Source organism: Nansenia antarctica (assembly GCF_963989245.1).
Source record: "Nansenia antarctica genome assembly, chromosome: 5".
NCBI lineage: Eukaryota > Metazoa > Chordata > Actinopteri > Argentiniformes > Microstomatidae > Nansenia > Nansenia antarctica.
Genome location: NC_137690.1, coordinates 50,429,526 through 50,440,676, shown reverse-complemented (window position 1 = coordinate 50,440,676; position 11,151 = coordinate 50,429,526).

Here is an 11,151-nt window from a genome sequence, read left to right as displayed (position 1 = left end):
TTGAAATGCCGTTGAAACATAGACGTTGTTTCCCTTTCTATGTTTCAACAGCATTTGATTGATTGATTGAAAACTTTATTAGAAGATTTGCAGAAGTAGGTACATGAAAGTACATATTACATACAAGGTCAACTAACAGGATAAAAACCCAAGAAAGCCACTGGCTTATTTCAATTGGGGTCCTTGATTCTCAACAACATAGACGTTGTTTCAATTTCCAATTTAGCCTAAATTTAGCTTAATTATAACCTAGACATTGAAACACCGGTGTTTAAACGTCTAGGCTAAAACAAAGCCTAATGGAGGTGAAATTGAAACGACTGTTTCTATAGGCATTTCAACGGCAGACTATATATAGCTGTTGAAATGCAGTTTAAACAGACGTTTCAATTTCCAATTTCACATCAATTTAGCTTTGTTATAGCCTAGACGTTTAAACACTTAGTAGTAGACAAATACAATTTTCATGAGTAATAAGTAAATTATGACAAGGAAATGTATTTATTTAGGGAAATAGTAAATACGAAATATAAATAAGGAAATAAGAATATTAAATATTAACAATGAAATAGGAACATTACATACAACATAATAGTATTTATTAACAGTTAGGGAGACAACATTTAGGTTGGCTTATTCTTTCTGTAGCCAGCACCGCCCGTTCTGCCTGGGGCCTGCTTCAGGTGATCTCCAATGCTCGCCCTTGCCTCCACCTCTGTGACCTTTTTTAGGTTCATGACAGCTTCTGTAATTAAATAAAGCAAAAGAAAAGTTATTTTCACAGAAGAATCCCATTTAAAACTTTAAAAAGCAAGAGTAAAGAGCCAGATAAATTCACTATGATAAATTGTGGATTGCCGTGCCAAAGAAAATGTAATATGCTTGAATGTCTGGTGCCCTGTAGCTCTTGTTCCTATAGTGAGCAAATGTTTGACACTCGCCACAAAATAATCTGTAGTATGCTACCACCCACCCTAGACCCCCGTGTATGGATAGTAGAGTTGAAGCCGTTGCTATAGACAACAAACCTTTAGTGCACACCTTTTTGATCAAGTCAAGTTAGCTGATGACGGTGCAGGCCCGATCAACAACAACATGGCGGCCTACAGTACAGAGGATAAGTTAACCACCTAGTATAATGCTGCCTGGAAAATTACCTCAGCATCGACAAGACCAAGGAGCCGATTGTGGACTATAGAAAGGGTAGCAAGAGGAAGAGAAGCAAAAAGCCCCACCCCTTGCAGATACAATGCTTCTTGCCCAGTTATCGGTTCCAACCTACCCAATATGTTGACCCCCATCTCTACCAGTTATCTACCCGATCACCCCCTCTAACAGACCCCCATCTCTACTAGTTATCTCCCGATCACCCCCTCTAACAGACCCCGATCTCTACTAGTTATCTACCCGATCACCCCCTCTAACAGACCCCCATCTCTACTAGTTATCTACCCGATCACCCCCTCTAACAGACCCCCATCATCACTACTAGTTATCTACCCGATCACCCCCTCTAACAGACCACTAACAGAAGATCTCAACTCTTACCGCTTTTTCCTCTCGCGTCTGGGTCCAAGCGCAACACGTTGTCCACAGCACGTTTATCCAGCATGTTTCAAACGGAATACCGAAGAATATCAAAGAAAGAGAAGAAAAAACAATGCAACAATGCCACTGGTAAGTTTAGTTCAAGGTAATAATGTCCATTGAATGTGTGGAGGTTCGACGGAAGTTTCGGTAGTAGTAATCCAGCTCCGTGTTGTTTCTGCCGCCAAACGGACTCGTCTGGAGAAGTGTGTTGCTGTTCTATATCGTGGAGCTCCGCCCCATAGGGGAGCTCTGCTCCTATTGGTTTACCCGCTACCTAAAGTAGCCAATGACTGAATTTTTCAATGCCTGCGCCCGCCTGGGGTGCTATATAAAGGGGCGTACTTCGCTCCATCATTCTCCCAAAAAGTTCAGCACGGGTTTATATCTGAAGACTGAGAAGGACGACTACTAAGACTGGAGGACCCGCCAGACTTTTCCCTTCAAGATGGATCGTCCGCCGCCTATGGAGAAGTTCTTCCGGGACGCCTGCCGCTGCGACTTCCAAGCAGCGGAGGACACTTTTCAGCGGAGGAGACTTTTCCCTTCAGCGATGGATCGTCCGCCGCCGACCACGAAGAAGTTCCTCCGGGACACCTGCCGCTGCGATTTCCTAGCAGCGGAGGACAAGCAAGTGCGGCGTTCTGGGCAGGCACCTCCCCAAGTAGGGATGGTCCCGCCCGCTCAGCCGGCCCTGACATCACGCCGCCCTCACCCAGCTGAGTGGTCGGTGCCGGTGTCAGAATCAGAAAGCTCTGATGAGAGCGAGCGGCAGGTAGAGGCTCACATGCTCCCCGCCCTCGCCCCCCCATCACTCCACCACGACTTCCAGGGCCTCCTGGAAGCTGCGGCAGGCGTGTTGGCAATTCCCCGTCCCGCCTCCCCTCCCCCAATGGAGTCCTTCTGGGAGAGGGACCTTTTTTACGGGAAAAGGGCGAAGCGACAGGACCAACCTCCTAACGCTGTCCTCCCGGGCTTAGATAAGTTCGTGGAGGACAAGTGGGGAGACCCACTCACAGGCAGGGCGCCGGTGAAGGCGTTCTTGCCCTTTACCAGAGTGGAGGGGCTCGCGGAGGGGATGACCAACGGCTCCCCGCCGCTCGAACCAGCGCTAGCCGCCTACTTGGTACCAGGGTCCAGCGCCTGGTCGGTGCCTAAAAAAACCTATGCCGCCCAACCAGCGTGACAGGTTTAACGCCACCCTGGTAGACAAGAGCTACGCTCTCGGTGCGCAGGCGGCGGCAGCGGCGAATAACATCGCCGTGTTTAACGCCGCCATTGCGAAAATCACCACAGACCGACCCAACGGTTTGTCTGCAGCGGAGGCGGTGCTTCTGAGCAAGCTCAGTGCCGCGACGATGTACCTGGCCCAGGGCGTCGCGGTTTGTGGGGGTCGCCTGATGGCAAACGCGGTGGTGCAGCAGCGACAGATGTGGCTGTCTCTCACCACCATGACCGGGGCGGACCGGATGGCCCTACTGAATGCTCCAATAGAGAGACAAGGGCTATTCGGTCCCGCCATGGACACCATGACGGAGCGCCTGGCCGCGATGGAGGAGGCTAAGAAGCACCTTGCCAGCCACCTCCCCCTCCAGCGACCTTCCACCTCTTCTTCTTCCGCCGTGGTGACGACTAGACCGCCAACGGCTGCGAAACTGAGGTTTCGGTGTGATGCGGCACTGGCTCCACCTCTACAGACGGAGCCATGCCCCACTCGGCATCCCCAGCCCCCGCCACTGACCACTGGGAGGGCCCGCTACGGCCCCCCACGGCAGCGTGGCCCGGTTTCACTGGCGGAGGGGTCGGTAATGACCCCACCACCGGTTTCCTCTTCATGGCTGCTACCTCATAAAGAGGTAAAAGAAGGAAAATCCCCACCTTACTTTTTCAGTAAAGGTGATTTTCCCATGTTATCTACCGGAGCGGAGACCCGCCTGCCTTGTCGGAGCGTGGTCCAATCGCTACCGGTTAGAAACAAAGCGGAGACTGGCCCGGCTTACCAGCGTGTGGCCAGCTCTCTGCCTAACAGACTTACCCCTATCACGACACAAACAGGGTTAAACACCCCTGTCTGTAGCCGTATAGAGGGACCGTTATTTACATCAATAACCCCTCCATGTCTATCAGGATCTGGCCCAGCTCATGAGCGTGCGGACGGTTCTTTGATTATCAGGCATAATAAACCTGCGTCAATAAAGGGCATTGTTACACATAACAAACACTCTTTACAGACGGCAGCCCATCCCTTTCGAAATGACCCCACCTTGGGCTGTGCCACCTCCTCGGTGTGCAGCGGCGGCTGGGGTCATACAGAAATTCAAGCTTTTTCTGTCGACTGCACCACAACAGACGGCCCAGCCGCTGTCGTTGCGTTATGCAGAATGGCTAGAAGGGGCAGGTATTCTGTCGGGCTGGCTGGACAGGACATTGAGGAGGGGATATGCACTACAGTTCATTCAGCCTCCTCCGCCCTTCAGGGGCGTGAGAGAGACTGTTTTGTCCTGCCCGATAAAAACACGTGCGCTCCAGGAGGAGATTACGAATCTCCTAACAAAGGGCGCAGTGACAATGGTTCCGAGGGACCAGTGGGACATGGGGTGGTACTCCCCGTATTTCCTTGTCCCAAAGAAATCCGGAGGCATGAGACCCATACTAGATTTAAGGGTCCTCAACGAGAGAGTGGCGAAACGCCCCTTTCGTATGTTGACGACGAGGCACCTTATGTCTTGTATACAGAAGGGCGACTACGGAATCAGCATAGACCTGAGGGACGCGTATTTTCATGTGCCAATCACAGAGAGGCACAGGAAATTTCTACGTTTTGCCTTCCAAGGGAAGGTTTACGAGTACACGCGCCTGCCCTTCGGGTACGCGCTTGCTCCTCGAACTTTCTCCAAATGCGTGCAGACAGCACTCGAACCACTGAGGCGAAACGGGATACGCATATTAGCATATCTCGACGACCTACTGGTCTTGGCCCAATGCCCAAATCGAGCCATTCGGGACACAACCTCACTGGTGCAGCACCTCACTCAGCTGGGGTTAGCTGTCAACTGGACAAAGAGTGCTCCGTGGCCGGCTCAACAGTTTTCCTATCTAGGCATTCAGTTGGATACTGCCAAGATGAGGGCCAGTTTATCGGCACCACGGAGACACGGAGACACTGACGTCAGCTCTCCGGGTGTGTCGAGTGACAAATACAATCACCGCTCTGTCAATGATGTCCTTACTAGGACTGATGTCTGCAGCCCATGTAGTGGTCCCCTTAGGCCTATTACACATGCGCAGACTGCAGAGGTGGTTCGCACGACTGCGGCTGGATCCAGTGAGACACCGTCGCAAGTTGATTGTAATACCGAGATCGGTCAAAACCGACCTGAGCTACTGGAGAGACCCGCGCGTCATCGCGCGCGGAGTCGCCATGGGCAGACCGGCATCCCACTACACAGTCTTCACGGACGCGTCGTTGACTGGGTGGGGAGGAGTGTGTCAGGCAGGTTCGGTGGCAGGAAGATGGGGACCGTTAGAGACGCGTCACATCAACCTGCTGGAACTCGAGGCGGTGAAGTTAACGCTACTTCATTTTGCCCCGGTGTTAAAGGATCTGGACGTGTTAGTCAGATCCGACAACAGGACAACAGTAGCATACATCAATCGTCAAGGGGGAGTACGCTCAGCGTCACTTCATCGCCTAGCGACAGATATATGGCTGTGGGCTGTCACACACCTGAGTTCGCTAAAAGCTCTCCACATTCCAGGTCTGCTCAACGAAGGAGCAGATCTGTTATCACGGGGAGGCCCGAGGGACGACGACTGGAGGTTAGCACCCTCCATTGTGTCTCTGATTTGGGCACGGTTCGGGCAAGCAGAAGTGGATCTGTTTGCGTCCCGGACGAATGCGCAGTGTCGCCTTTGGTTCTCCCTGCGCGAACAGGACAACCCGCCATTGGGAGTCGATGCATTCGCACACCACCCATGGCCGAGGGTCCTGTTATACGCGTTCCCACCCCTGACATCTATCCTCCCACTGTTGGCACGAGTGAGGTCAGAGAGGCTAGAGTTAATTCTTGTAGCCCCGGACCGTCCCGGAGCCCCGTGGTTTCCGGAACTGATGGAGATGTTGGTAGAGGGCCCATGGCCCATACCTCATCGACAAGATGCACTCTCTCAAGCCAGAGGCTTGGTGAGGGGGCCGCCTATGATGGGGGGCCCCCTCATGGCCTGGTTACTGAGAGGGATTTGTTAGAACGCAGGGGTCTGACAGACGCGGTCATTCAGACCATTCAGAGTGCGCGCGCGCAATCCACTGCAAAGGGATATTCGGTGCGCTGGCGAGTGTTTACACAGTGGTGTGAGGGACAGGACGTTGACCCAGTCTGCTGTCGAGTCGAAACGTTCTTGTGCTTCTTACAGTCGCTGTTTGACAAGGGATTGGCGGCGGGAACTATTAAAGTTTACGCGGCTGCCATCTCAGCTTGTCATGAGGGTTTTGCGACAACGACACTGTTCAGTCATTCGCTGGTTAAGCGTTTTTTGACTGGAGTGTGTAGGCTTAGGCGCCCTCATAGGACTCTAATGCCAAAATGGGACCTGTCGATTGTGCTAGAGGCGCTGTGCGCCTTTACAGCTGTGTCCCTTTCGAACCCATTGACACTGTGTCGTTGCGTTTATTGTCTCTCAAGACGAGTCTACTCCTCGCCTTGACAACGGCTAAGCGAGTGAGTGATTTATGCGCTCTCTCGACACGGGCAGATTGTTTGATCATATCTGATGACGAAACAAAAGCTGTATTACGCCCTAACCCGGCCTTTATCCCTAAGGTTAATCGTGGGTTTAGGGTTCAGAGCTGTGCTCTGAGCGCCTTTTTTCCTCCTCCTCACGACGGAGAGAGGGAGAGGCGTTTACATTGTCTATGTCCGGTGCGCGCGTTGGCACAATATGTGAAGCGCACGGCAGGACTGAGATCTTCTCCCCAGCTTCTGATCTGCTACGGCGGACAGAAAGCCGGGGCACCACCCTCGAAGCAGAGGCTGTCCCATTGGATTTGCGAGGCTATTAGCCTCGCATACGAATCGAAGGGGCAGCCCGTGCCGACTGGCATTCGGGCTCATTCCACCAGGGGCATGGCCACATCAGTGGCCATTCTCAGGGGAGTGGGAGTGGAGGAGATATGTGAGGCGGCGTCTTGGTCGTCGCCATCACCTTTTGTACGGTATTACTTGAAAGATATTTCTTCCTCATCCTTTTCTCATTCTGTCCTCAGTTTTGCTGATGACTGATGTAGTGGGGAAGGCACTTGGATTACCCTGGTCATGGGGATTCTATTCAAGTGCTGTCAGGATGAATACGGATGTGCCTGGGGAGGGGACCCTCCTCCAGGACATGTTCCGTTAGAATTCAGCGTTTCCCAAACTGTGGGGCGCGCCCCCCTAGTGGGGCGCGGGGGTACTGCAGGGGGGGCGCAGAAATAATAATAAAAAAATAATTTAAAAAAAAAATGGGAATACTGCTGCCTTTTGCAACATCGTACCTGTGTGAGATAGGCTTTTCTGCTGTTGCTGCTATCAAAAGCAAATACAGGTCGAAGTTGAACATTGACAATGAACTGAGAGTGGCAGTCTCAAAACAACAACCCCGCTTTGAGAAGATTTGCAAGGCAAAGCAAGCACACACAAGTCATTGATCGTAATTGTGATAGGAATGTGAGGAGTAAGAATAGTGATGCAGTAGAAATTAGTTAATGTTGATATGTTGAATATTTCAGTGGCACAGGATCATTTGCCAAGCACTTATGTTCCTTTTCAACCCATAATAAAATATAAAACTATAGTTGGATATATGTGTCTTGTTATTATTAGAAGAGAAAATTTAATGTTTTTACAACTTTATACAATTAATTATATCAATCTAGGTGAGGACCGGGTTAGGGGGGGCTCGAAAATATTTCCAATTACCCAAGGGGGGCCTGATTGAACAAGTTTGGGAACCGCTGCGTTAGATCAACAACCCTACGTGCTCACGTAAGGGTTAGATCAGTGATATTTCTTCCTCATCCTTTTCTCATTCTGTCCTCAGTTTTGCTGATGACTGATGTAGTGGGGAAGGCACTTGGATTACCCTGGTTGGGGATTCTATTCAAGTGCTGTCAGGATGATTACGGATGTGCCTGGGGAGGGGACCCTCCTCCAGGACATGTTCCGTTAGATCTACAACCCTACGTGCTCACGTAAGGGCTAGATCAGTGGAGCAGACTCGGTGTGGGTTGGGCCAACTTTTTAAGGTTGTCTTGAGCCAACATCAGTGGTCAGCTCCGGGTGCCGCTGAGATTGTTTCAGACTAATAGTCTCAGTGGGGGTACATTTGGCCTCGCTCGCTCCGCCTAAACCAATAGGAGCAGAGCTCCCCTATGGGGCGGAGCTCCACGATATAGAACGATAGTTATGGAGATAGACTCCAGTTCTATGAGTGGAGCGGAGCCCCATAGGGCTGCTGGCCCACTTCGACTTGTTCAAACCCGGCTGTTTTGTATGTTTGGGAGAATGATGGAGCGAAGTACGCCCCTTTATATAGCACCCCAGGCGGGCGCAGGCATTGAAAAATTCAGTCATTGGCTACTTTAGGTAGCGGGTAAACCAATAGGAGCAGAGCTCCCCTATGGGGCTCCGCTCCACTCATAGAACTGGAGTCTATCTCCATAACTATCGTTGTGAAGGTGACCACTGCGGACACGCCCACAGGACGCAGCCGTCCAACCAGCGCTTAGTATTTTTGAAATGTGCACCAATCACACTCGACCATGGGTTTCGACTCCTTAATATTCACACACTAATGAATATTCATAAACCACTGCTACGTTTTCTACGAATTGGAAGCGCGTAAGCCCCGCCCCCTTCCAGTAAGCGCCGCTCCTCTGATGAGAAGTGAACAGAGAAAGCGGTGTCTGAAATAGCCCCAGGTGACTCGTGCATGTGAAAGTGTGCATCATGCATGCGTCTCTCTGTACTCGTGTGCATTATAATACACAAAAGAGCACACAACTAAGTAGTTAATTGACTTTCTAATTAATTAATCAAGGTCAATCAACACTAATACTGACAAAATGCAAATGTTCCCTGTGACAGACTTGGTTCAGAGCCCAGTCATCCCCAGCAGCAGACTCTTACCGGGACCGTGTCCCTTATTACGGTTGTTTGGAGACCTTAATCCTTCTGGATTACAGTTGTGAATGTAAGGCGCCAGAGGGTAGAGTAAAAAGCGTTTATTTCGGGCGGGACAGCCCCACAAGTGCCACAATTTGAGTGAAATCAACGGACGATTTGAAGGGTGTCCACATGAATGAATCCTCACATAAATAGAATTTTAAATTGCACACAATTACACACACATACTGCGCCACACATTGGCCTGTTAATAAAAAAATCAGCTTTTTATCATAAATGCAATAAAATATGGCTAAATATGGGTAAAATACAGACACATCAGAAAAGACTGCAGGTATTCAACATCTGTAATAAGAGACAAAATAACTTTTTCAGAAAGATTTTCCTCTTTTATTCCAAGAAAAAAAGGTATTTTCATCCCAAAAGATAAGATAAGTAGAAAATATGTTTAGACATAGACCGCATTTAGCTGGGTTAAAGGACAGCGATGTATAGACGCAATTTAAACCACCTCTTCTGCATGAATAACTATGCTAGACTACATGGAATCTCAGACTAAATGACGGTCTGGTACATATTTTGACAATCTACAGGCGTTTAGGGTATTAATTTAAACTCAACGTGCTGCTAGACTAAAACAGGTTTAGACACAGACCGCATTTATCTGGGTTAAAGGACAGCGACGTATAGACGCAATTTAAACCACCACTTCTGCTAGGATAACTATGCTAGACTATATGAATCTCATACTACATGACGTCTGGGACGTATTCTGACAGTTTAGAGGGGTTTAATAACGGTTTTAATGCATTTAAGATAAGTAGAAAATATAGCCGTAATTTAGCTGGTTTATATGATGGCCAAGCGTAGACGCGAGGTTGAAAAGACGTCTATTGCTCACTGGGATTCGTCCGTCAAAAAAAAAATCGGAACAGGTTCGATTTTCTGCGTTTTTCGCGTCCGTCAAAAGCCTTTTGAGAGTTGTTTTGACCACTCCGCCATGGTATAGGGACACATCGTCAAATTAGAACTGCAGGACAGTTGGATTAATGTTTACGGAAGGAATGTCTCAAGTATTATCTCGGCGGTTAGTCGAGTGAAAGAAAACAACATACAGATGATAATTCACAAAATATAATACCACGAAAGCGTACGGCACTAAACAATAACATTCATTTGGGCAGCATCCTACTCAAACTCAGGCAGAAGGGCAGGGTCCTGCCAGGTTCACACACTGTCACAGACTGCCAGTGCATCATACAGGTACATCATTCAGCATGGTTATAGCGGTTTCTTTTTCTATTCTACTATTACATTTCTACTTCTGCTGTCTGCGTCTCCCTGGGTATTCCTAGACCAGATGGCAAACAGTAAAGAAATGCCACAATATACCAGGACTTAAGAAACGAGATGTCCAACAAAGGATTTGACAAACCCTGGCCAATTTTGCGCAACAAGTAGACTCTGATGCAGCGGAAACAGGGTTGCCAGATGGGCTGGTTTTTGGTGGATTTAGCAGTTTTTAGACTGTGGTTAGGTTGGAAATTCTCAATCTGGCAACCCTGAGCGGAGAGTCTACACATGGTATGATTACAGATATCACACTGCAGGAGATGCACACCACGCTTTGTTAAAAGAAATAAAGATTTATTGTACTTTTCTACTGATAATACATTCTACTGATGTGGTCTACCATTTGGTTTTAGTTATATTGCTCTCAGTTGTTTGTACCTTTTGCTAAATCAAGCATTTAGAATGTAGAGTGCATATAGCACTGTTATCTCTGTGCGTAACGTTTTTTTCGGATGACGGATTAAAAAATACGCATGCGAAAACGCACGCATTGGTGTGCAAAGACCTTTAATGAGCGACGTTTTCTTGGTTGTTGCTTCTTCAGGGACAGAGGTTACCAGCACGTGACTCCCGTTGGAGAACAGCCTTTACCGCTGTCTCAATTAGACTTAAACTTATTAGCACAATCACATAGATAGTTAAAAGGCACTTAATGAGCAACGTCTTCTTGGTTGTTGCTTCTTCAGGGACAGAAGGTTACCAGCACGTGACCCCTGTTGGAGAACAGCCTTTACCGCTGTCTTGATTAGAGTTAAACATTTTAGCACAATCACATAACAAGCTAAAGGGCACTTAAAGACCGACGTATTCTTGGTTGTTGCTTCTTCAGGGACAGAGGTTACCAGCACGTGACCCCTGTTGGAGAACAGCCTTTACCGCTGTCTCAATTAGATAGAGGGTATAGAAGTGAGAGATTAATGTAAACTTAAACTTTTTAGCACAATCACATAGCACCTAAAGGACCCTTAATGAGCGACGTCTTCTTGGTTGTTGCTTCTTCAGGGACAGAGGTTACCAGCACGTGACCCCCGTTGGAGAACAGCCTTTACCG